Below are 26,606 nucleotides of genomic sequence, written 5' to 3'. Positions count from 1 at the left end.
GAGCAAATAGCGGAGACTAAAGTTTATCGCGCAACAAGTTCAGAGAGGAATTGAACCCCGAGAACGGGGTGAAAAGGACTTTTAAAAGTTCCTATCTTATCCCAGCAGACAGTTCGCTAAACATCACCACTCCATCAGAAAAGGGGAGGGTTATACATGATTAACATAGGAGGAATGTGTTGGGGTAACATGCAAATACAGGATATGTCTTGGGAAATCCGCTCCACTTCCCAGTGGGGAGGAGTTGCGGTGGACCACATGGTCACCCACTCCCCACCAGGGGTGGGGGACTCTGTCCCCCGTTGCCTATGGGATCCTGGCCACGTCAGAGCCCGGCCAGCCAACCCCCAGAGAACTTCCTCTTTGGCTCGCTTCCTCAATCACCTGCCCTCCCTCCCTATTTTGCAGGTTAGGCAATGGCCTTGCTATGGACTTTGGTTGGTCGCCTTGGTTGTCCAAGGGGCCTGGTAGTAATTTTACCACTTGGCAAATTGGAACTGGACACTTGGTTTTCGCCTACCTCGTAGCAATCGTCACAACTTTGTTAGGGTTGCGGTTAGGCATTTTTTGACCTTGTGTGGGGGAGGGGAGGTGTGGCCAACACCTGGCCCTCCATGCTTAAGGGTATTCCGTTAAAGGAATCCGGGGGTGTTGATCTAGTCTGAAGCCCGGCTGGGGGGCTAAGGCCTTGACACAACCCCGACGGGAGCACCAGGGGGAGCTTGAGTTGGTTTGCATCGACAGGGCTCCCCCTACCGGTGGCTTACCCTTACTGGGACTTCCTGCACAATGGGCAGGAGTCAGATATAGTCAGGTCCAATCAAAGCCTAAGCCAATACCGCTCACATTCACCGAAGAATTGATGCTTTTGAATTCTGCTGCTGGAGGAGACTCTTGAGAGTCCCATGGACTGCAAGAAGATCAAACCTATCCATTCTGAAGGAAATCAGCCCTGAGTGCTCACTGGAAGGACAGATCCTGAAGCTGAGGCTCCAAGACTTTGGCCACCTCAGGAGAAGAGAAGACTCCCTGGAAAAGACCCTGATGTTGGGAAAGATGGGGGGCACTAGGAGAAGGGGACGGCAGAGGATGAGATGGTGGGACAGTGTTCTCAAAGCTACCAGCATGAGTTTGAACAAAGTGCGGGAGGCAGTGGAAGACAGGAGGGCCTGGCGTGCTCTGGTCCAGGGGGTCACGCAGAGTCGGACACGACTAAACGACTAAACAACATCTAGTTTTGATTGGATTAACAGGGTAATGAGGTTTCGATTGACTCAGTCCGTTGTTCTCGCAGCGGGAGCTGTCATCACCTTGTCAGCGCTTAGTGGAGCGTGCAAAACAGCTGGAGCTGAGCTGCCTCTGTAGAGCCATGGCATTGCTGCGATTGGCTGAAGGGCTACATTCAATGCCATCTGATTGGCTAGAGCGCATCCTCATGCAAATACATTGTACATTCATCAAATACATCGATCGTGTATAGCATCGGGATACGGGGTCAGAAATGGCGCTTTCTTCTCGGGGTTTTGGACTTTTGTGCGGTGCTTGGTGCAACGTTGTGACGGGGCGAGGGGAGTCCTAGTGTGGCAGGGTTCCCTTGAGGTCATCGCCTCGGGCTCTACGTCTCTTACTCGGGAGTAAGACTTTGTTCATATGCCCCCCCTCCATTCCGTAACACTCTTCATATGGACTTCATGGAGTATGCACTCTTGCAGGGTCTGCTTCCAGAAACTACTATTGCATATGTATATATTTTGGCAGAAATGGTTTACAAATATGCACGAGGGCAAGCAGGCAGACAGGAACAGTTACAAATCAACCTTGGTCCTGCCTAGCTTGGAAGCTGTTTCCAACTAGTGAAATGGAAACCTTTACAACCCTCTACAAACCCCGAAGTTTGTATTTTCTTGAGCTTTCTCTAGAGAAGGGGCTGTTTTGTATATTGGAGCAGAATAGCGTATTAGCTCTCATGTTTTGTGTAAAGCAAGCCCTTGTTAAGTACGTAAGCTGAATTGGGCTTGTGCCCAGATCTTAGCACACTAACCGATGAAACAGGTGAGGGTAACCTCTGGCCCTCCAGACGTTGCTGAACTACAAGTCTCATCATCCTGCCCTTTGGCAATGCTGGCTGGGGCTGAGGAATTCCAAGGAAGCTTTCGACTTGCCCCGACCTACACCTACCTACCCACTGAAGGAAGGAGCAAGAAAGCAAAAGGCAAGTTCAGCATTCCAGAGTTTTCCAAATGCCATGGCATCTCAGTGGGGCTCCCTTGCCAATTGATGGTAAAGCAAGCCATTGGACAGGCCATCATGCATGAGGACGGTTTTTCGAATGGATTTGAATCACACTTGGACTTTTTCCTAATTCAAGATAGTGCCTCACGGAAGCAGGGAGCTTTGCAGAGTCCTTTGGAGACTGTGGAAAAGATTGCGCAAGAGAGAGGCTTGGCACCAGAAGAAATTCAGAACTTGCTGAACATCGCACTCAGTGCCAAGCTTGGGAAAGAAAACATGTTTTGGCTTCTTCTCTTTCCTCTTGGCAGCAAAGTATGTCAACGGAGCTGCATTGCCCTGCCTTCTCCCTTAACAAGAACCGGGGCTGCTTTGAGCTTGTGAGAAATTATCAAGAGTGAAGATGTTCAGCATGTTAAGCAGTGTCTTTCAAGGTCTTGCAGGCACAGTGATAAGCACTAGGCTACTGAAGACTCTGATTCCCATTTCCGTAATAACAGAGGATTCTCTTCTTTCCGCTGTGTCTTGGCTCTGTGCTCGCAAGTGTTCTAGTGACTTTCAGGTAACGTGGAAAGCATGGTAATGATGTCTTGGTTCTGAAGAATGATATTTCCCCCAGTCTGATTTAGTTATCCTGGTGATGATTCAGCTAGATGTTGTACACGCTGACCATATTCCAGAAGGGGTTTGTTGTCTTGGCCTTGCTTTGGCTTACTGAGATCTGTCTTCTCCCTATAGGTGCTCATTCTAAAATGGATAATTGTAACGTTTGACTTCACTGATCAGAAGGAAAATATGAATGCTCTCTATGGTTTCTTCTTCCGCTTCTTACAATATGAGAAATTGGTAAGATAAAAAGGAATGTGTTATTTTGAAGGAACTCGCTTTTATTCTGACATTAACCCAAATCAAACAATAAAGAGTACTTTCCGACCACACAACAGGACACCATGTGAAAAGTGGGGCCTTAAAAATACCTCTCCCATTTCCTTCCTTTTCCTGTCTTGTTCCTTCCCAATGGGCGCCGGTCGCAGCACCCCCCGGGTGCACCGCATGTTCAGGCATGCAGGCAGGCAGGCAGCTATCCGATGTCGATCCTGCCCGTTCCTCCCTCCACCCCCCTCAAAGACAGCAACGCAGGCAGCTATCCGATGGAGGGGGGGGATCCTGTTCTGCATAGCTATTGATACGGAAGGGGGGGGCATGTCTTCTTCACTTCCTTCTTCCCTACAATATATCCAATTATTTCCAATTGTCAATGTCAAAAGGGACTAAAATCTATAAAATTCATAGAAAATCAACGTGCCAATTTGCTCAATTTCTCTAGGACTCCAGGACACCTCCCCTGTCCTCCATAATCCCTCAAGCAAGGTGTCAAGACCCTAATCCTGTCAAATCACTCTGCCAAGCCTTTCCTCTGGGCAATGCCAGGTGGCATACCATGCATACATGGACCATTGTCTTCTCTCCACCATACTCAGGATGTGCTTATCTGCGCATATCTCCAGCTCTGCATATTCCCCCTCCCTCCTCCATATGTTAATCCTGTGTGACCCAACCTCTTCTAAATGTATTCATGATGTAATCTGTGTAACCCAACCTCTTCTTAATGTATTCATGATGTAACTGGGATGTATTTTTTTTTAAAGATATTTATTAAAAGTTTTTAAGATATAACAAGAAAAAAGAAAAAAAAAACATACAAAATAAGAAACAGTTAAAAACACACATTAATTTTCAATAACATAACTTCCATACACTTATTTCCTCGGACCTCCTCATACCTCCCTTCTTTGTATTCCAGTTCGATTTGTTAGTTCAGCAAATCCTTACCATTAAACTTTAACCCATTTGTGAAACCTCTTTTTTTTTCATATCTCTTAAAGCATTACAGCTGGAAACCGCTTAGTTTCTATTCAACATCCTTCTAACATTCATTAATTTTACAATGTTTCTGTAAGTAGTCTTTGAATTTCTTCCAGTCTTCTTTCACCGACTCTTCTCCCTGGTCTCGGATTCTGCCGTCATTTCTGCCAATTCCATGTAGTCAATCACCTTCATCTGCCATTCTTCCAGGGTGGGTAGATCTTGTGTCTTCCAATACTTTGCAATAAGTATTCTTGCTGCTGTTGTTGCATACATAAAAAAAAGTTCTGTCCTTCTTTGGCACCAATTGGCCGACAATGCCCAGGAGAAAGGCCTCTGGTTTCTTCAGGAAGGTATACTTAAATACCTTTTTCAATTCATTATATATCATTTCCCGTAACTGGGATGTATTTTGCACTGTATTCTGGGACATGGAGGGAAGTTTCAAAAGTTCATGTCACCCCTTTCTCGCTGTTCAATCTCGCCTTGAACCTGTTGCGCAATAAACTTGGATCTTCTGCAGTTTGCTCCTGTCTCCGGCTGAGCTCATTTTCATCCGCAGGGACCCGCGGACTTAGTCCGACGAGCTGGGTGGCAGAGCAGCCTCGCACCCAGATTTTACTGCAACAGATGGCACCCGAACAGGGACTTTTTTGCGGTTCTCCCGTGTTGCTGACCGGGGACCCTGAAATCTTCAGCCAGCACCGGGCCATTTTGCCTGGGAAGATCCTTTGGACCCCCGGCCATCTTCCGGGTGGTAATCGAAAGCCCCAGGAGTTCAGCCAGGGAGCAAAGAGGGATCCAGCCGGCTTATTCATCGATCCCGGGATCATAATTGAAGACGCGTGAGTATAAGGAAAAATCCAGTGCGCTGGTGGGAAGGGGGTGGCAATCTCCTGGCAACTGAATTCTCTGCCCTCCTCTCTATCGCTCCTTCTTACCTTTCTCTTGGTCCGGTTAGTGAGAGAGACCGTGGACTGCTGCTCAACCCAAAAGGGGGGTTCTGAGCTCTATCTCTTTTCCTTAAAATCTCCAGCCAGCCGCACCAATTGGGAGCCTGAAAGTAAGACGGAGAGAACCGACTTGAAAGACAGCCGACTCTCCGCAACGGGCATCTCAGTTGAAAGCAAGCGGTTGGAGCTCTCTTTCCGAACTTCCCTAGCACCCTTGCAAGGGGGCAGGAAGGGGTCTTGCTTTCTGTCTCAATCCCAGCCGCACTGGTCGGTGCCACGTAACACGTGTATCGTGCGTGAGCCCGCTTCCAAAAGCAAGGGGGATTTTCGGTTCAAAACTCTATCCAGGGATCACCCGATCTGGCACCGCACGGCGCGGGCGTCCAGTAGGGCCCCTTTTCCTGAGATTGTGACGATAGGTAGGAGGTTGCCAGGAGGGATAACCCAGAAGGAATTGGGCGGGATCTGGCAGAGTGGAAAGGAACCCCCAAGTTTTGGAATAGGAAGTAAGGAAAGGAATAAAGGGAAACCGGATAGTTAGAGCTCACTAAAACCACTAAGAAGTTGCCAAGCAACAAGAGATAGAAAAACCCTAAATAAACCCCTGTACGAGTTACCCAAATCCTAATCAACCCCTCTCTTTCTCCCTTCTCTATCCCAGACACCCCCCAAAAAGAAAAAACAACAAAAAAGCAACAACAGCAACGCATGTGTCAGGGGTTTAGGAGCAGAGGCACGGGCAAGGGAGGAAACAGAGAGCGAAGGGGAGGAGGCAGAAGAAAAGATGAGTGATGACGACGACCCGAGATCTCCTAGTCTTTCCAGTGAATCAGAGGATTCACAGAAAGGAGCACCAGTGGCCAGGGCAAGGGGGGAGTCTAGGGGGGCACCCCAGGAAGATAGAGCCAGAGGGGACTCAGGGGGGAGCAGCTGGAAATCGGGACCAGCGTCACCGCCAGGAAGCAGGGAAGAGGAAAGGAGCCAGGGGGGAAGCGCTGGCAGCTCACCACAGGAGGGAGGGCATGAGTCAGGAGTGGCCACACCTCCATCGGGGAGCGAAGAAACGGTTAAGAGGAAAGTGGAAGGTTGGGCGCGCGCGCCAAGTTCAAATGCAGAGGAAGGCGGCGCAGTAAGCAGCCCCGAAAGGGAACCAGGTCCTAAAGCCCGGCGCAAGGAGGCAGGAGGGTCCGGGTCAGCGTCAGAAGAATCCCGGAAGGAAGAAGCCCCGGGGGGTAGAGGGACCCAGAGGAGGACAGTCAGGCGGAAAAGGTGGAGCAAGGCTAGGATATTAAGTTGGTGCACACGGGGCGGAGACTCAGACGGAGCTTCGCCGATCTAGCTACTAGACGTAGAGTTGCGCGCAGCAGCGTGAGAATGGAAACTGTAATTCAATAAAGACTTTTACTTAATGATCGCTGGCTAGCGTGATCCTCTGTGAGCTAGGATCTTCAAGCAGCTCTGACAGTAAGCTCCGTCTGACGATTGTGGGCATCTACAGCCTCGAGGAGGGGAGAGAAACAGGTGCCTACTAGTGAGCTCACGAACGGCAGACGACATGACGGCTGAGCAGCAGATAGAGGAACTCAGAAAAGCAGTGGCACAACTGAATGCCGAGGCTCTCGCATCCAGGAAGAGAGAGGAGGAGGCAGCTGCCGCCTGCAGGGATCTCCAGGTCAGGTTAGACGTGCTGACAAAGCAGACACCCCGGCAGGAGGGAATTGGGTTGGCGAGACGGACAGGCGGGCTGGTCTCTCACTTCGATGGGAACCTGCAACAGTATCCCAACTTTAGAGCCGACGTACTGTGCGCACTGCAACTGCTGCATAAAGACTTTAGAGATGAGCAAGAGAGAGTGGGATTCATTATGTCCCATTTGCATGGGGATGCTAGAGCATGGCTACGCAATTTATGGAGAGATAAGGATCCGGCGCTCCAAAATGCAGATGCCTTTATTAAAGCGATGGATGGGTGTTTTTTATCAAGTATTGACGTGGATCTTGCACGGAAGGAGGTGCATGGGCTGAGACAAGGGAGGGCCAGCGTCAGGCAGTATCATGCCCGCTTTTTCGCCTTGGTCAGTGCCCTGGAATGGGACAGAGATTCGGCTCCTGTAAGAGACCTCTTTTGGGAGGGGCTGCACAACTCGATTAAAGATGAGATCGCGAGGGGGGAGAGACCCCGAACCACCCAGGAGGTCGTTCAGAGGGCACTGGCAGTGGGGGTGAGGCTGGAAGGACGTCCGTGGAGCAGGGACGAAGGGCGTGGAGGGCGCGAACCAGCCAGGGGCCCCTCCTTCCTTCCCAGAGAAGCAGCGCGGGCGCAATCCACGCCTCCGCCAGGAGGAGGAGCCGAACCTATGGAGGTTGGAGGTGCAAGGGCTCAGTCAGCAACCAGAGCCCTAGCACCGGCAGCAGTGAAAGCGAAGCCTCCTAGAGGGAACAGGAAGTGTTACGTCTGTGAGGAGCCAGGGCATATGGCAAAAGAGTGTCCCCAGAGGCTCCACAAGCTTACTGCAGCCTCGGCAATGGTGACTGCAGCAACGCAGCAAGGGGGACCACAGCAGGGAAACGACGCAGTCTGGCTGGAGGAAGAGGCCCTGGGGCCCAGCCAGACGTGTTAGTGACGCAGTCCCCAGAGGTTTTACAGCCCGTGAACCCCCTCCCGCCCAAACCAGTGGTGAGGCTCACCGCATCTCTCCAGCTGCCCAATGGAATCAACACTGACGTGCCCATCACAGTTGACTCGGGCAGCAACGCGGACTTTATAGGGCAGGACTTTGTCGACAAGCACGCTATACAGTTGCTGCCGGCCACACTGCCCCTGCAGGTTGTCACGGTGGATGGCAGGGAGTTGCTAGGGGGGCAAGTGGTGAAGCAGACGCCGCCCATGGCGATGCGACTTGGAAATCACAAAGAAATCATCAGCTTCAATGTCACTCAACTATCGGATACGCCCATTGTATTGGGAATGAGTTGGCTGGACAAGCACAGCCCAACGCTGGCTTGGTACCAGAGGCAGCTGATCTTCGGCTCTTCCTTTTGTGCTGAACACTGCATCGTGCCCCGGCAGGAAGGAGAGGAAGAGGAGTCACAGCTGCTGCTAGGCACGCTGCAAGCGATTCCCCACAAGTACGCAGAATTTTTGGAAGTTTTCTGCGAGAAGGAGGCAGACAGGCTACCCCCTCACAGACCATATGACTGCAAGATTGACCTGCTGCCGGGGGTGGCGCTGCCTAAGGGGAAACTGTATTCCATGTCAGAGGACGAGCTGCAGGAACTCAAACAGTTCATAGATCATGATTTGGAGCGCGGTTTCATCCGAGAGTCCAAGGCAGCGGGGGGCAGTCCAGTATTCTTTGTTAAAAAGCGAGACACGCCCCAAAAAAGACTGGTCGTGGACTATCGCATTTTAAACAATGGGACCAAGCCGTCGGTCTTCCCCATGCCCCGAATCGACGACCTCCTGGCGAAGGTGCGGAAGGGGAAAGTGTTCACCAAGTTAGACCTGCGAGGGGCGTACAACCTCATTCGTATGCGGGAGGGAGATGAGTGGAAGACGGCCATGTTCACGCCACTGGGTACCTACGAATACAGAGTTATGCCCTTTGGATTGCAAAATGGCTCCCACGTTTTTCAAGCTTTCATGCATCACGTGTTGGCGGGACTTCTCTACAAGACGTGCGTCTGTTTCTTAGATGACATCCTGATCTTTTCGGAATCGCAGCAGGAGCATGACAGACACGTCAAGGAAGTGCTGACCAGACTAAAGCAACATAGGCTCTACGCCAAGCTGGAGAAGTGCCAATTTGACGTGACGGAGGTGGATTTTCTGGGCTACAAGTTGTCTGACAAGGGGCTCGCCATGGACAGCGCCAAGGTTCGCGCGGTATTGGATTGGAAGAGTCCACGCAACCGGAAGGAGGTCCAGAGGTTTGTCGGCTTTGCGAACTTCTATCGCAAGTTTATCAAGGGCTTCGCTATGCAGACAGCGGCCATCACAGACACGCTTAGCTCCAAGAAAAAGAAGTTCGTTTGGACAGAGGAGGCGGAGCAGTCCTTTCAGGCACTCAAGCGTCTCTTCGCGTCGGAAGAGCAGCTGCTTCACGTCAACCCCAGCAGGCCGATGAGGGTGGAGACAGACGCCTCGGACAGAGCCGTGGGGGCGGTCCTGCTGCAAAAGGACCAGCAGGGGGTGTGGCGACCGGCAGCGTTCTACTCCAGGAAGCTCAGCAAGTCCGAGCAGAACTACACCATCTGGGACAGGGAGTTGCTGGCCATTCATGCAGCGTTCAAAGCGTGGAGGCACTTCCTGATCGGCGCCAAGCACACGGTGCAGGTTTGCACGGACCACAAGAATCTGGAGCACTGGCGCACGGCACAGTTCCTAAACCAGAGGCAGATACGTTGGGCTGAGTTTTTTGCGAACTTCGACTTCCGCATAGAGTATGTCCCGGGGGACACTAACATCATGGCGGACGCCCTCTCCCGTAAGCCACAGTATCTGGAGGACGCAACGCCAGCGGCCGCCATGCACATCTTCGCACCAACAGTATGGGCGTGCGCCGCGGCCACCGTGGACCTGGAGGCGGTGCGACGAGCGTTGCAGGATGACTCCTTCGCGCAAGCAAAGATGGCAGAGGTGCAAAGGGGCACGGCTGCGGCCGACGGTTTCCAGCTACGAGATGGATTGCTCATCCGTAAAGGGGCCATCTACGTGCCGGGAGACGACCTTCGCGCCAAGGTGCTGCAGCAGCTGCACGACGCGCCCACGGCCGGGCACTTTGGCAAGGAGAAGACGGTGGAATTAGTAGCCAGGGATTTCTGGTGGCCTGGAATGAGAGGGGAGGTCGCAGACTACGTGGCGAGGTGTGACACCTGCCAGAGGGCCAAACCAGTGCACAAACCGCCGGCCGGACTGTTGGAACCGCTGCAAACTCCGGTCGAACCTTGGGAAAGGGTGGCCCTGGACTTTGTCACGGATCTGCCCAGCTCGAGGGGCAAGACGGCAGTGCTGGTGGTGGTAGACCTGTTTTCCAAGATGGCGCATTTCATTCCGTGTGCTAAGGTGGCCACGGCGGAGCAAACCGCCAAACTGTTCATAGACCACGTGTTCAAGGTTCACGGTCTGCCACGGTCTATTCTGTCCGACCGGGGGCGGCAGTTCATCTCGAATTTCTGGCAGAAGCTGATGGGCTTCCTGAACGTCAAGATCAACCTGGCGTCGGCGAGACACCCGCAGACCAACGGGCAAGCGGAGCGGGTCAATGCCATTATGCAGCAGTACCTGAGATGTTATGCAAATCAACAGCCTGCGACGTGGGTGGATTACCTGCCGCTTGCCGAGTTCGCCTACAACAACACGAAGCACGTGTCCACGGGGGTCACGCCGTTCTTCGCCAACAACGGGAGGCACCCCAGAACCTTCCCTGGACTGGAAAGAATGGGAGAGGGGGAGCCGCAGACAGCAGATGCGTTCGCGTCGGAGCTGCAGGAAGTCCACGATCAGCTGAGGTGCCACCTGGAGCTGGCCAAGCACGCATACAAGGTACAAGCGGACAAGCACAGAAGGGTTGGCGAAGAGCTCCACGTGGGAGACTGGGTTTGGTTAGCAGCCCACGCAGTGCCGGCCAGGTCGTTGGCCAAGAAGAAACTAGGGCATAAACAACTGGGGCCCTACCAAGTCGAAGAGCAGGTCAACCCGGTAGCATTCAGACTGGCACTTCCGGAGGGTTCCAGAATGCATCCGGTATTCCACAGATCGGTGCTCACTCCCTACAGGGCACCGCACAGGTTCTAGGAACCCGGAACGGCGCCGAGTCCGGTCAGAGGCAGAACAGGGCACGCGGGAGTGGCACAGAAGGAGCGCATCAACGAAGTCACGGAGATTTTGGACTCCAGATGGGGGGAAGAGGGGGTAGAATACTTTCTCGCCAAGGAGGGCACCCCGGCCAGTGCGAACAGCTGGGTGCCGGGCTACGCCTTGGACGAACCTCTCCTCAAAGACGAGTTTCATGCCCTCTTCCCCCATAGACCTATGCCAGCAGACTTTTTCGACGACTGGCTTTTCACGCCCACGCTTTCGGCCAGCACTTTCCGGGGGTTCGACTCGGACGAGGACCCGACACAAGACGTCCGTTCCCCGGAGGGGTCACCCTCGGGATCTGCATCAGAACCCTCGTATTGGTGGGACGATAGACCAGAGGAGCAGTTCCGCAGACGGTGGCTGGAAGGCCCAGGACGAGCAACACCGCCAGGAGGAAGTGAGGGAGAGACGGACATGGACGTTTTCGGGGACGACCCTGGTTTCGAGCACGGCGGCACAGAGATGGAAGCGGAGGTGACCGTTGTCGACGAGAGCAGGGAGGAAGACCCGCGAGACTTCAGATGGAGACCCGCCACGGGAAGCGACCGATATCCGACGTTCGTCCCTTTGCAACAGCAGCCCCCAGCTCCAGCACCGGAAGGAGGGGAGGGGGGAATGGGGGGCTTCGAGGGGGGGATGGATGTCAGGGGTTTAGGAGCAGAGGCACGGGCAAGGGAGGAAACAGAGAGCGAAGGGGAGGAGGCAGAAGAAAAGATGAGTGATGACGACGACCCGAGATCTCCTAGTCTTTCCAGTGAATCAGAGGATTCACAGAAAGGAGCACCAGTGGCCAGGGCAAGGGGGGAGTCTAGGGGGGCACCCCAGGAAGATAGAGCCAGAGGGGACTCAGGGGGGAGCAGCTGGAAATCGGGACCAGCGTCACCGCCAGGAAGCAGGGAAGAGGAAAGGAGCCAGGGGGGAAGCGCGGGCAGCTCACCACAGGAGGGAGGGCATGAGTCAGGAGTGGCCACACCTCCATCGGGGAGCGAAGAAACGGTTAAGAGGAAAGTGGAAGGTTGGGCGCGCGCGCCAAGTTCAAATGCAGAGGAAGGCGGCGCAGTAAGCAGCCCCGAAAGGGAACCAGGTCCTAAAGCCCGGCGCAAGGAGGCAGGAGGGTCCGGGTCAGCGTCAGAAGAATCCCGGAAGGAAGAAGCCCCGGGGGGTAGAGGGACCCAGAGGAGGACAGTCAGGCGGAAAAGGTGGAGCAAGGCTAGGATATTAAGTTGGTGCACACGGGGCGGAGACTCAGACGGAGCTTCGCCGATCTAGCTACTAGACGTAGAGTTGCGCGCAGCAGCGTGAGAATGGAAACTGTAATTCAATAAAGACTTTTACTTAATGATCGCTGGCTAGCGTGATCCTCTGTGAGCTAGGATCTTCAAGCAGCTCTGACAGCATGCATATATAAAGGGGTACCCAGTCAACCAAGTGTTGTGAGCCCTGCCAGTTTGATTAACTGGTGGTGTGTTTGAAGAGGCAAGGAGGCACATAAAACCATGTGGGACCGTCCTACTAATTTCACTTAATGAAGCAAAAGGAAGCGGCCCAACTCCTTGCAATAACCAACTAAAGGATGAGAATATATATGTTTACATGTTGTCTGTTATGTGTGTTGTCTGTTAATACATATCTGAGAATATGTATGTTTACATGTTGTCTGTTATGTGTGTTGTCTGTTCCTTCTGTCTCTGACAGACTGCCTTTCTTAAGTGTGCATAGTTTAAACTACAAGCTTGCTTCAAAATTTTAAATCTAAGGAAGCCATGCTGGACCTTATCAATCCTAAATAAGACAAAAATGAGAATGAAGTGTGCAAATGTTTACCCCACCTCTTGCTTTGCCGCAACTTTTGAGTTTGTGAGTCTACAGTCTTATTTTGGAATGTGCTGATAACCTAATGTTTCTGCTGCAAAAGCGTAGTTGAGCACAACTGCTCTCTCAAGCTAAAATGCAGTGTCTGTATTTCATTAAGCACATGCCTATGAAAATAGGTGTTCCTTCTAAGAAAATTGTTAATAAGAGGTAGAAGCTTCGATAGACAACAATTGTCTATCTATAGAGTTCAGTCCTGATATCAGTCTCTAAGATCAGCCAGGGTTTCCTGGCTTCTTATTGGAAAATGCCTTCCCCACTTGTTTCAGTCTCTTTCAGGTCCCCTCCCCCCTTCTTACTTCCATGCCGAGTGAATTTACTCCCGAGTAAGCTTCCTTCAACAAGGGAGGGGGGCACATTCTTTGCTAAAAGTACCCGACATCTCACTTTCCTATGTACCGTGTTGTTGGTGTTTTTTTTTTTTTTTTAAAAAAAATCTTAATTAGGCGTACTATTCCGATGCAAGTTCAGAAACATTATTAACTTTTGTATCCCTTTGAAATCAAATCCAGGGCTGTTTTCTTATTTGTGAGTGGTTATATCAACTGAAATAACCCTGCGCTTATAAAATATTCTCTCCCAGATTCTCTTCCTATCTTATCTTAGGAAAACTGTTCTACCTTTAAGATCATTTCTCTAGGAACTTGCACTCTTTAGTCTAAGGAAGTAAACTCTCACTCAAACTAGCTTCAAGATCTGCTAAAAGGGTTCTGTATAAAGTTGGGTACTTTTATTTTCCTCTTCCTTAGTACATGATAGGAGCATTGATTGTGGTCTCTTCCCCAGTTGTGCCTGTGTACATAAGTATGTGTGTGTCTCTCTGTAGGACAAATCTTGCTATGTACCCTGTATTTTAGGGTTGGACTAGATGACCCCAAGGTCCCTTTCAACTCTCCCAATTTGTGGCTGTGTGGAGGGCCATGTGTCTGCAAGCATGTGATGAGTTGAAATTCAGCCCAGCTTTGCTCTTTGTTTTAATGCAACATTTCAATGGTATAAAAGGTTTTGCTGAGACATGAACTCTGCACATGCACAGATGCTAGATCGGCTAAAAAAAAAAGAGAGAGGCAAAGGGGGGGGAGAGGAGGTTTGGAGAGCGTGGGCTGCAGGGAGAAATTTATCCAAATTTCCTTATGTAAAACTTGGAACCATTGAGGGAAACCACCCTTAATGTGTCCTTTGCTCCAGGGGCTACGTAAGACAAAAGGGTTAAGCACTGGACCATCAAAAGTCAAGAGGCTACCAAGTTCCAATCTAACATTCAAAAATTCTTTTCACAGTTTTCTCACTGAGTTTGTCTCTTATCTGGTTTTGTTTTCTGAGTAGTATATACCTAGGCATTATAAGAACAACATTCCTGACAGAGATCTTCACAGGAAATAAAAATTCCCTTTCAAACAGGATACGAGAACCCTAAGAGAATTTGGACTCACATAAGCAAAATGTTTAATAACTTGCCAATTGTGTTCAAATTAACAAAGGTTTTGTCCCTTCGTTTCTTCCACAGCCAAACTAAGTGAAGGAAATTAAATGTAAATGATTATAATATTTAAATGGATAAAATGCTTAACTATGAGTTTGTCTTTACAGCCTCCCAAGAAGAAAATCCCCTGACAAGAGGAAAAGAATCTTTCACTTATTGAAAAAGGAAAAATTGGACTTGATATGTCTGCAAGAAACCCATGTGACTAGAATACATAGGAAAGTATTAATTAATAAAAGATTAGGTCAAGAATTTATTTCATCAGATAAAGTTAAAAAGAGAGGAGTGGTGATTTACGCAAAAGAAACTTTATTACCAAAACTCATTTTTAAAGATGACCAAGGAAGATTTGTGGCAATTGAAATACAATTTCAAGGAGAGAGACTGTTGATAGTAGGGATATATGCACCAAATGAGGGGAAATCAGAATTTTTAAAGAAACTGCATGAGACGTTGTTGGACTTTATGGATTATAACATTATTATGCTTGGAGATATGAATGGAGTGGTATCAACAAATATGGACAAGTCAGAAAGACAAGTGGTGACAAAAGATGGAAGACTACCGAAAACTTTTTTTGAAATGACAGACAATATGGACTCAATCGATATCTGGAGAACTAAGAACCCCCTAGGTAGAGAGGGGACATTCTTTTCTGAAGCCCAAAAGACTTGGACAAGGATTGACCAAATCTGGATAACCAGAGGAATGGCTCCCAAGATTCGAAAAGTGGAAATTTGCCCAAAAACTTGCTCCGACCATAACCCTGTGAAAATGGAAATGAAACCAACATTGACTGGTTCCTTCAGATGGAGGATGAATGACGCCTTGTTTAGAGATCCAGAAATTACCAAGAAGGCCCAAAAAATTATGAAAGACTATTTTGAGATAAATTTGAAGACCACTGTGGAAAAAAGAATAATCTGGGATGCAAGTAAAGCTGTAATGAGAGGGTTCTTGATACAGCAGAATGCAATAAAAAGGAGAACTCAAAATGAGAAAAAGGAAAAGATTTTGGAGAAAATAAGAGAAGGAGAGAAGAATCTTAGAGCTAAACCAAAGTCACAAGAGATCTTGAGAGAAATCAAGTTATACCAAGTACAATACATGAAAATGATAAATCAGGATATTGAATGGAAAATTAAACAGATGAGACAAAAGACCTTCGAATCAGCTAACAAATGTGGGAAGCTGTTAGCGTGGCAATTGAAGAAGAGACAAAAGTTAAATACGGTTACCAACCTTGAAGTGGATGGGAAAAACATACAGAACCCACAGGAGATTAGAAATTGCTTCCAGAGATATTTTGAACAACTTTATACACAAGGGCCGCAGATTGAAAGAAAAATTGACCAATTCTTGAAAAGTAATGGATTACAAAAAATCTCTCAAGAAAATAAATTATTATTGAACTACAAAATAACTGAACAAGAGGTGGAAGGTGCAATTCAGAGTATGCAATTGGGCAAATCTCCAGGGCCTGATGGATTAACCTCCAAGTACTACAGAACTTTGAAAGACTATCTAATTCAACCATTAAAGGAGGTTTGTAATGAAATTATGGAGGGGGAAAAAGCGCCTGAGACGTGGAAAGAAGCTTATATCACACTTATACCGAAAACTGAGTCTGAAAAGACACAACTTAAGAACTATCGCCCCATATCCCTACTTAATGTGGATTACAAAATCTTTGCAGACATTTTGGCTAAAAGACTGAAAAAAGTATTGGCAGAGGTGATACATAAAGACCAGGCCGGCTTTCTCCCTGGAAGGCATCTATCGGACAATATGAGGAATATAATTAACATTTTAGAAAAGCTGCAGGTGAACATCAACACAAAAGCAGTTTTGATATTTGTAGATGCGGAGAAAGCCTTTGACAATATTTCCTGGAGTTTTATGAAGAAAAACCTTCAGGGGATGGGGGTTGGACAAAACTTTGAAAATGGTATAGGTGCGATTTACTCTGAACAAAAGGCAAAATTGATAATTAATGGTGTGGTGACAGAAGAGTTTAAAATAGAGAAAGGGACACGACAAGGCTGCCCAATTTCCCCATTACTTTTCATTTCGGTTCTGGAGGTTTTGCTAAATATGATTAGAAGGGACCATTTGATTCAAGGTATCCAGGCTGGAGTTAAACAATACAAACTTAAAGCTTTTGCAGATGACTTGGTTTTGTCATTACAGGAGCCAACATCTAGTACCAAGAGGGCTTTGGAAATAATCCAGGATTTTGGGCAGGTGGCAGGTTTTAAACTGAATAAATCAAAAACCAAGGGTTTGGAGAAAAATTTGACACCGATAGAGAGAGAGGGGTTTCAGAAAGAGACAGACTTAACATTGGTTAAGAAGGTAAAATACCTGGGGGTGAATATGACCTCTAAGAATGTGGATTTATTTAAAGATAACTATGAGAAATGTTGGTCAGAAGTGAAAAAAGATTTAGAAATATGGTCGAATTTGAAGCTTTCCTTGCTGGGCCGAATTGCTGTTATCAAGATGAATGTATTGCCGAGAATGTTATTTTTATTTCAATCATTGCAAATCATTGATAAGATGGATTGTTTCAAGAAGTGGCAAAGAGATATATCTAGATTTGTCTGGCAGGGCAAAAAGCCCAGAATAAAATTTAAGATACTTACTGATACCAAAGACAGAGGGGGGGTTGCCCTGCCAGACCTTAAACTTTATTATGAATCAGCAGCTTTTTGCTGGCTGAAGGAATGGCTGCTTCTTGAAAATACAGATGTTTGGGATCTTGAAGGTTATGACAATATATTTGGGTGGCATGCATATTTGTGGTATGGCAAGGTAAAAGCACATAAGGCATTTAAAAACCATATTGTCAGGAAAGCATTGTTCAATGTCTGGATAAGATATAAAGACTTTCTGGAGAGTAAAACCCCAAGGTGGCTTTCACCTATGGAAGTGAAAGCTTTGAAAAAAACTTAACATGGAGGCCAAATGGCCAAAATACTGGGAAATTTTAGAACAGGAAGGTGGCAAATTGAAATTGCAGAGTTATGAGAAGCTTAAAGAGAAGGTGCGAGACTGGTTACATTATTTTCAAATAAGAGAGGTTTATAATTTGGATAAAAAAATTGGTTTCCAGGTGGAAAAATCAAAATTAGAAACAGAACTGTTAGAACCCAATGCTAAGATACTATCAAGAATGTATAATCTGCTGTTGAAATGGAATACTGAGGAAGAAACGGTAAAATCTGCAATGATAAAATGGGCACAAGATATAGGATATAATATTATGTTTGCTGACTGGGAGAAGTTGTGGACCACCAGGATTAAATTTACGGCATGTAATGCCCTAAGAGAGAATATTATGAAAATGATGTACAGGTGGTACATGACTCCAGTCAAGCTTGCAAAAATATATCATTTGCCCAATAACAAATGTTGGAAATGTAAAGAAATTGAAGGTACATTCTTTCACCTTTGGTGGACGTGCCCAAGGATTAAGGCTTTCTGGGAGATGATCTATAATGAAATGAAAAAGGTATTTAAATATACTTTCCTGAAGAAACCAGAGGCCTTTCTCCTGGGCATAGTTGGCCAATCGGTGCTAAAGAAGGATAGAACTTTCTTTATGTACGATACAGCAGCAGCAAGAATTCTCATTGCAAAGCATTGGAAGACACAAGACTTACCCACCCTGGAAGAATGGCAGATGCAACTAATAGACTATATGGAAATGGCGGAAATGACTGGCAGAATCCGAGACCAGGGAGAAGAGTTGGTGGAAGAAGATTGGAGGAAATTTAAAACTTATTTACAGAAATATTGTAAAATTTTTGAATGCTGATGACATTGAAATGAATTGAAGGGGTTCTAGCAACAAGGTAAAATGTAAGATGGGATTGATAATAGATAAACTAATAGGATATGAATTTGCTGAATCAATTCTTAAAAGGGATACAAAAAAGGGAGGCGAGAGGAAGTCAGGAAAATAAGTTAACTAAAGATGAGAAATCAAAAAAGAGGGAGTTTTGTTTTCTTTTATATGTGTTTTTTCTTCTTTTTTGTGTTTAATGTTTGTATTTTTGTATTTTGTAATTTTGTATTTTTCTGTTTTTGTATTTCTTTGAACTTTTCTATTGATAAAACTTAATAAAATATTAATGAAAAAATAATAATTTTAGAATATTCTCTCCTTTCTTGACTATTATCTTCCTCCTTAAAAAACAAACAAAAAACAACAACAACAACAACAAATTATGTCTTCAGATCCCCCCCCCCCTGCAGGCCTATTTCCAAAGGGTGCTTTGCGGGAGACCAAAATATTAAGACCATCTCCTCACCAGCTAAGCAGCCTGCCAATGCATCACAGTGGCCACAACAATTTCTTCCCATAAAAGACTTGAGAAACTGACTAATTGAATTTTGAAGGAAATGCCCTTGTGCCCAGGTTTGGAAATACATGTAAAAGCAGCAAGAATTGTCTCAAGATCACATTATTGCCTCAAGGTATGGTGTAGAATTAATAATTTGTATGTTTTGTGTATTATGTGTTATTATGTAGGAATGCTGAAATGTGTCTGATAGCATGTTATCTCCACAAAGGGGGGGGGCAAAATTTCTGTGTGTAATTGTTTCTGTATAATGTAGGGTACATAACCATGAACAACAGAAGGATATGGCTTACACCCCAAGTTTTTTCATGGAGGATTCTCATATATTACATGCTTTCCGATAGAGCAGGCTATATTTAGATTAAGTCAACTGATGATCATATTCCCTTGTCCCACCTGGCACTCTGCAGAGTGCCAACCTTCCCTACCCATTTATTTATGTATTTAATGTTTTTCTATACACGAAGTTCCCAGAAAGAAATTACCTTTTACCTTAAACTAACTTTAATTAGTTTAATGCTAATCATATGTCCAGTGCGCTTCCGATGCCACAATGTCCCATTACAGCAGAGCATTTCGCACAGCGGCTCAAGAAGGGCTGGCGAGTCAGCATCTTTTCAATAAAGGAATCTTGGAGCAAGCGGTTTGGAACTCAAATAAAAGGTTTATTTACACAAAAACAAAAAACCCTGGTGAAGAATCACACATATCAGCAAACACGCCCCAAAAGAAAGGGGAAGGGGGAAAGGGGCAAACACACGAGTGAGCTGACTATTTATACAAACTCACATTCCTGGAAGCTTAACGACCTCCAGCTGCTCAGTGACTAGAGCGTCTTGATTAGAGCTTCTTAACCCTTTAATACCAACAACTATTTCTTTCTTTCTGTTCCAGAAAACTATTTCAAATCTCTTCTATGACTTCTCTGTATCTCTTGCAGATTCAGTACTGTCTTTAAGTAGCAATTGTTCTGTATTTATTTATTAATCTTGGTCTTCCCGTATAGCTGTGAAATTAATCTAACCACAACCAAGTATTATTCTTGGAACCATATTTTATCAGGTAGCTTTGAAGCAACACTCTTTATTATTATTTGAGATGTTTTGATTAGAATGCCAAATGAAAATGGGTGTAGATCATGTCCCAAATTTTATTTATCTATTTGAGGACATGACTACCATATGTGGAATAAGGTTCCTTCACTTTCCTTACATCTCTAACATATTATTATTATTATTATTATTATTATTATTATTATTATTATTATTATTGATAACAAGAAACGTGTATATGCCTTGATGTAGCAGGAATGGTCCCTTATAGAGTTAAATTGACTCATTTGGACAAGTGCCCTTTTTAAGAATGGTTTTGTTTTAACATATTGGTTTTGAAAAGTTGAGAACCATGGGGCAAGATAAATTCAAATTGGACTCTGTTGGAATTGGGCACGTGTATCCAGGCTGCAACTAGCTTTTGGTCCTTTAAGAGCAAGTGAACAACTTTCCAGGAGTGCAAGACCAGAGCCTGCAATAATAAAACCCCATAGAAAAGCCAAGGCAAAGACATCTCTCTCATGATATGTCCAAACCTGTGCCAGCTATGGTGAGTGCCAGGCGACATGGTTAAATGAAAGCCCTTAGGGGATTCAACAGGATGTGTTACTGTACCACTATGCCGGTGTGAGACCACAGAAGAGCTAGCTTGGCACCTGAAAACACAAAAACGGTGGGGCTAAAAAGCAAACTGCATTTTTTCAGTCAGTAGTGGACCTTCCTGCTAAATGTAAAGCATACACCACTATTGAAAATGTTTCTCCCAAGAGCTAGAATGCCACAAGTAATTTAGTAACAAAATACAACAGGTGTTCTTTTTATGTAATATCCTATATCCGGCTATCTGCACTGCTATACTTGCAAATGACTGTAAGAGGCATGGCTTGCAAGTCCCTTACAGGTTTGCATAAACCCACACATCTGGTACTGTAGATACCAAGTTATTATTTAGCGCATATCTATATAACACGCGCGTACATTGTATTAGTCCATGTTGCTCCCTCCTTTGCTGCCCTGCTCAACCCACCTCCTTTTCCATTAGAGCCTATTCCCACTCACAAGGCACCCCTACCTTTTTTTTTTTTTTTAAAAAAAAAGATATTTGTCAGAGCTGCCCTAGGTCCCAGCTCACAAAGGACCAACGCCAGTTCGTTGTTATATACAAAGGTCTTTATTGAAGTTCATTTTCGTTTACACAGCTGCAGCGTGCAGCTCTACGTCTGAAACTCTAGACCGCTGAAGCTCCGTCTGAATCTCCTCCCCCCAGACACCAGTTTAAGACTCTAGCCTTGCTCCACCTCTTCCTCTGCTCTTTCCTCCTCTGGGTCCGCCTGCCCGCTGGGGTTTCGCCCTTCCTAGATTCTTCTGATGCTGATTCCTCTGATTGTTCCCCCTCCCTCCGGCGGGCTTTAGGACCTGGTTCCCAATCCGGGCTTTCTGCTGTCCCGCGCGCCTGTACATTTGAACTTGGCGCGCGCGCCCAGCCGGCAACCTTCCTCCTGACTGTTACACTGCTCCTGTCACTGCTTCCCCCTTCGGGGAGGCTAGCTGGACTTGACCTCCCCTCCGTTCCCCCACTCTCCGATAGAGGCGTGGTCAGTCTCGACTCATCTTCTCTCCCTGCTGGAGGAGACGCTGCCCCTGACACCTGGGACTCTTCCCCCCCACTACGCTCTGGTGGGGAAGCTGGCCCTGATCTCCAGCTGCTGCTTTGGGAGTCCCCGCTGGCCCCCCTTGCCCTGACCATCGGCGCCTCCTTCTGGGAATCTTCTGGTTCGCTGGAGAAGCTCATGGAATCTCTCGGGTCACTGCTATACCCCCTACGCTGCCCTCCGATTCTTCCCCTTCGCTCTCCATTTCCTGTCTCCCCTGTGCCTCTGTTCCTGAGGCCCTGACAATATTTATTGCAATTTTTTAAAAAAACAACAAACCACCACACATACAAGATACCCTCACCATACAGAAAGAAAAAGTCAAAGGAAAGTTAAAAAATAAACAAAGAATAAAAGAAAGGTACATACAAAATACAATTGTCCATGAGTCATATTTTCATAATCTTTGGACTTCCTCACATCACCCTTGCCTGCGTTCTCAGTCACATAGTTATAGACAGCAATTTATTACCTTATTTCAGTTCTTATTTTGTAAATTTCCAATATTATGTCCCAAATTTTAAATAACTTTATCGTAAATTAAGCTGCTTGGTTTGAACATAATGTTACTTCAAATTTCATTGTTTCTTAGACCTCACTTGTTCTCATATGTCTTACAACAAAATTACTGCTGCCGTGTTACTTTCAATCGTGCATTCTCCTAACATTCATACAGTTTATAGTGTTTTTGTAAATAGTCTTTAAATTTTTTCCAGTCCTCTTCCACGGTCTCTTCTCCCAGGTCCCAAATTCTGCCAGTCATTTCAGCCAGTTCCATGTACTCTATCAGTTGCGTCTGCCATTCTTCCAGTGTGGGTAAATCTTGGGTCTTCCAGTGCATTGCGATGAGTATTCTTGCTGCTGTTGTTGCATACATAAAAAAGGTTCTATCGTTCTTTAACACCCCTTGGCCGACAATGCCCAAAAGGAAGGCCTCTGGTTTCTTAAAGAAGGTATACTTAAATACCTTTTTTAACTCATTATAGATCATTTCCCAGAAAACCTTAACCCTTGGGCACGTCCACCAGAGGTGAAAGAATGTTCCTTCAGTTCCTTTACATTTCCAACATTTATTATCGGGCAGATGGTATATTTTTGCCAGCTTGACTGGGGTCATGTACCACCAGTATATCATTTTCATAATGTTTTCTTTCAAGGCATTACATGCCGTGAACCTCACTCCGGTGGTCCATAACTTTTCCCAGTCAGCAAACATAATATTGTGCCCAATGTCCTGTGCCCATTTAATCATAGCTGATTTGACAGTTTCATCCTGCGTATTCCATTTCAACAGCAAGTTATACATTTTTGAAAGTACCTTAGTCTTAGATATTAACAGTTCAGTTCTAGTTTCGATTTTTCCACCTGGAAACCTTTTTTTTTTTATCTGCCTTAAAGACCTCCCTAATCTGAGCATAATGTAACCAATCTCGCACTTTGTCCTTTAGTTTCTCAAAACTCTGCAATCTCCAGGTATCTCCTTCTTTTTCTAGTATTTCCCAATATTTCGGCCAATTGGCCTCCATATTGAGTCTTTTCTGGGCCACAAGGCACCCCTACCTTCACCGAGATTTAGGGTGCAGAGAAAAGATTTGCAAGTTCTTACAGAACTTTAATGCAAATCTATCTCCGAATGGGGGACTGATACGGAAGGGGGGGGCATGATGTCTTCACCTCCTTCTTCTCTACAATATATCCATTTATTTCCAATTGTCAATGTCAAAAGGGACTAAAATCTATAAAATTCATAGAAAATCAACGTGCCAATTTGCTCAATTTCTCTAGGACTCCAGGACACCTCCCCTGTCCTCCATAATCCCTCAAGCAAGGTGTCAAGACCCTAATCCTGTCAAATCACTCTGCCAAGCCTTTCCTCTGGGCAATGCCAGGTGGCATACCATGCATACATGGACCATTGTCTTCTCTCCACCATACTCAGGATGTGCTTATCTGAGCATATCTCCACCTCTGCATATTCCCCCCTCCCTCCTCCATATGTTAATCCTGTGTAACCCAACCTCTTCTTAATGTATTCATGATGTAACTGGGATGTATTTTGCACTGTATTCTGGGACATGGAGGGAAGTTTCAAAAGTTCATGTCACCCCTTTCTCGCTGTTCAATCTCGCCTTGAACCTGTTGCGCAATAAACTTGGATCTTCTGCAGTTTGCTCCTGTCTCCGGCTGAGCTCATTTTCCTCCGCAGGGACCCGTGGACTTAGTCCGACGAGCTGGGTGGCAGAGCAGCCTCGCACCCAGATTTTACCGTAACACTATCAATTCGGGTGTGATAGTCTTATGTTTGCATACTTATGGGAAAATAAAACTAATTTACTTTAGAGCTTGTATTTGTGTGTATTCATGGTATCATTTATAGACCCAGTAGATGGCAGTGTGGTGTGGAGAGTGTTTTTGGCAGCTCGTGAAAGGATAGAGGGTGGAACGCTGACCGTTCAAAGGCACTATAAGCTACGTTTCCCCATAAAAGTATACACTCAAATACATTTGAATCAAATACATTTGGAACAAGTGATTGTTACATTTAGGGAACATTCTCTAGGTGATGAGATTGGGGGAAAATACAAAAACCCATTCGGATACATTTGGATACATTTAGAAAAGTACAGCATTTTGAGGAAAAATACATTTGAGTTGAAAAATACATTCAGATCAATTCTTAAAGTCAATGAGAAAGATACAGCAAAAAGGATACAATTCGATACAGCGAAAAAGGATCCATTCCCCAAAGCACCGTTGACCTTCTTGTAGGGTGTGAAGGCAGAATACGATCTATTTGATATTGGTAGGGTCCTTCTCCTTCATTCCCCTCTCGGACCCTGACTCTCTTACGACACAGGGACCATCCCAGAGTGTGGGCACAACCTCTGCTGGTCCGGCCTGATCCAGTGCAGCGGGCCAAAAAGGAGGCTGGCTTCCTGTCCTCAAGGCCGAGTTGGAGTCCAGAGAAGGAGCCTCGTCTGCAATCAGCAATTGGCTACCTTTGTCGAAGTAGCCAAGACTCTCAGTCTTCCAGAGGGAAAGGAGGAGTCTGTGAGAAGCACCAGGAGCCCCTGAAACTCTTTTGCAAGGAGGATGCAAGGAGGGGGAAAGCGAAAGTGAGCAAGAATACTTATTGCAAACTATTGGAAGACACAAGACTTACCCACTCTGGAAGAATGGCAGATGAAAATGATGGACTACATGGAATTGGCGGAAATGACTGGCAGAATCCGAGACCAGGGAGAAGAGTCGGTGGAAGAAGACTGGAAGAAATTTAAAGACTATTTACAGAAATATTGTAAAATTAATGAATGTTAGAATGATGTTGGATTGAACTTAAGGGTTTTCTAGCTGTAATGGTATAAAAGAATATGAAAAAATTGGATTTTTAATAGGTAAAAATTTAATGCTACAATATATTAAGATTAAAGATCAGGATAATAAGGAGGGAAAGGAATTGCTGAACTAATAAATTGAACTGGAATACAAAAAAGGGAGGTATGAGGAGGTCCCGGAAACAAGTAAATGAAAGATAAGTGACGAAAAGATGGAATTATTTTTAACTGTTTTTTATTTTGTATTTTTTCTTTTTTCTTTTTCATTATGTAATACTGTGAAAACTTTAATAAATATTTATAAAAAAAGAAAAAAGAAAAGCGAAAGTGAGGGTCTTTGTTTGCCGTGGCAAAGTCTCTTTGTTTTGTTTTGTTTTTTATAAAAATTTTTATTGGTTTTACAGATTTTTTAAACACAAACAAACACATAAAAAGACATACAAACACGTATAATTTCATAGCATTTTTTCATAAACTTCTTTTCCGGGACTCCCCCATACCCCCCCTTTCTGCATCCCAATGACCTAAGTATTTTTTAGCAACTTCTAAATATACTTTTCCAACCTCTGTCATTTTAATCTTTTCTATAGTCTTATCTCTTAACACTGTATCCCTTTCTTCCTGAAAACCTCAACATTCTAACATTCATCAAGTTTATAATAGTCCTTAAGGTAACTTTTAAATTTTCTCCATTCTTCTTCCGCCGTCTCTTTTCCGTGGCAAAGTCTCTTTGAACTCCAGCCGGCTAATTGGCCTGGGAGTCGAGCCAAGCAGGCCTCAAGATTTATGAGCTGCCGATATAAGAGGTCTCTGAAGTGAATAAAGCTCACGGCTCAAGTAAAACCCTGGAATGGAGTTTTTACAAGCTTCTGAAGCTGCTCAGTGCCCAAAGTTAAATCGGCACAATTATGAGACCTGGGCAAAATGGTGTGAAAATCTACTACGACAGTTTGGGGTGTGGCATACTGTGTGTGAAGCCCCTCCAGTTCCTCTGACAGATAGATGGAGGGCCCAAGATTCAAAGGCCATAGACATAATAGTCTTGTCCGTCTCTCTGGAGGAAATTACTACGCTAGCTGGCAACACTACAGCACGTCAGATGTGGAATGCTTTGAAAATAGCCCACCAGCCAGTCATCCCAGCCCAGAGTTTGACTGCATCGGAGGTCCTGGCTATTTCCCAGAATGCGAGTGAATGCAGGGATGCTGAGGGCACCGGTTGCAAGCTGCAGGGGGAGCTGACTGTGATGTCATGCCAGGCAGCATTCCAGCCTCCAGGGGGAGCCAAGGAGTCAGCAGCTGAGAGCTCTGTTTCTCATGGGAGCCAAGGTCATTCTCACAGATACCGGAAGGCCAGAAGTAAACAGAGACAGATGCCTGCAGATGGCCCGAAGCAGAAGGGGGGTGAAAAGCCCAAGCCAGGGAAAAACAAGGCTTTGTTTGCTGGCACAGCTTCACCAAAGGCTAAAGGCAAGTCTGATGGCCAGAAGCAGGGGGGCAAGCAGCAAAAGCCCACGCTGGTGGAAAACAAGGTTTTGCTTGCTGCAAAAGCTGCTCCAAAGGCCAAGGCCAGATTTAGTGTAGATTCTGGATGCATCCGCCATCTGGCAAAAGATAAGCATCTTTTTATCTCCTTCAAGCCTCAAGATGGTGAGATCCACCTGGCTGATGGAAAGACGTTGCGAATTGCAGGAGAAGGGACTGTGAAACTGGCAAGTCTGCACACTACCATCAAAGATGTACTTTATGTTCCAGATGCTGCAGACAATTTGCTCGGTGTCCCACAGCTCACTGGGCGTGGCTTTGAGATTTCCTTCAAGAGGAGCATCTGTGTCATCAGGAAAAGCAAAGAGGACATTTTGCATGCAAAGTTTATAGATGGTTTGTTCTGTTTAACTTATGATGACAATGGTGCTGTTGCTGTGTCTAATGTTGA

General features: G+C 46.1%; 1 protein-coding gene across 1 annotated transcript in view; it reads left to right on the top strand.

Moving 5' to 3' along the window:
• LOC310697805 (inositol polyphosphate 5-phosphatase OCRL-like) overlaps window positions 1-26,606 on the top strand; it is a gene marked incomplete at both ends in the record, with an annotated part of 505,852 nt that overhangs the window by 115,991 nt on the left and 363,255 nt on the right.

Source organism: Podarcis liolepis (genome assembly GCF_965112155.1).
Source record: "Podarcis liolepis genome assembly, chromosome: W".
NCBI classification, from domain to species: Eukaryota; Metazoa; Chordata; class Lepidosauria; order Squamata; family Lacertidae; genus Podarcis; species Podarcis liolepis.
Note: the sequence above shows the minus strand (reverse complement) of the source record. Positions and strands in the feature narration are given on the sequence as shown.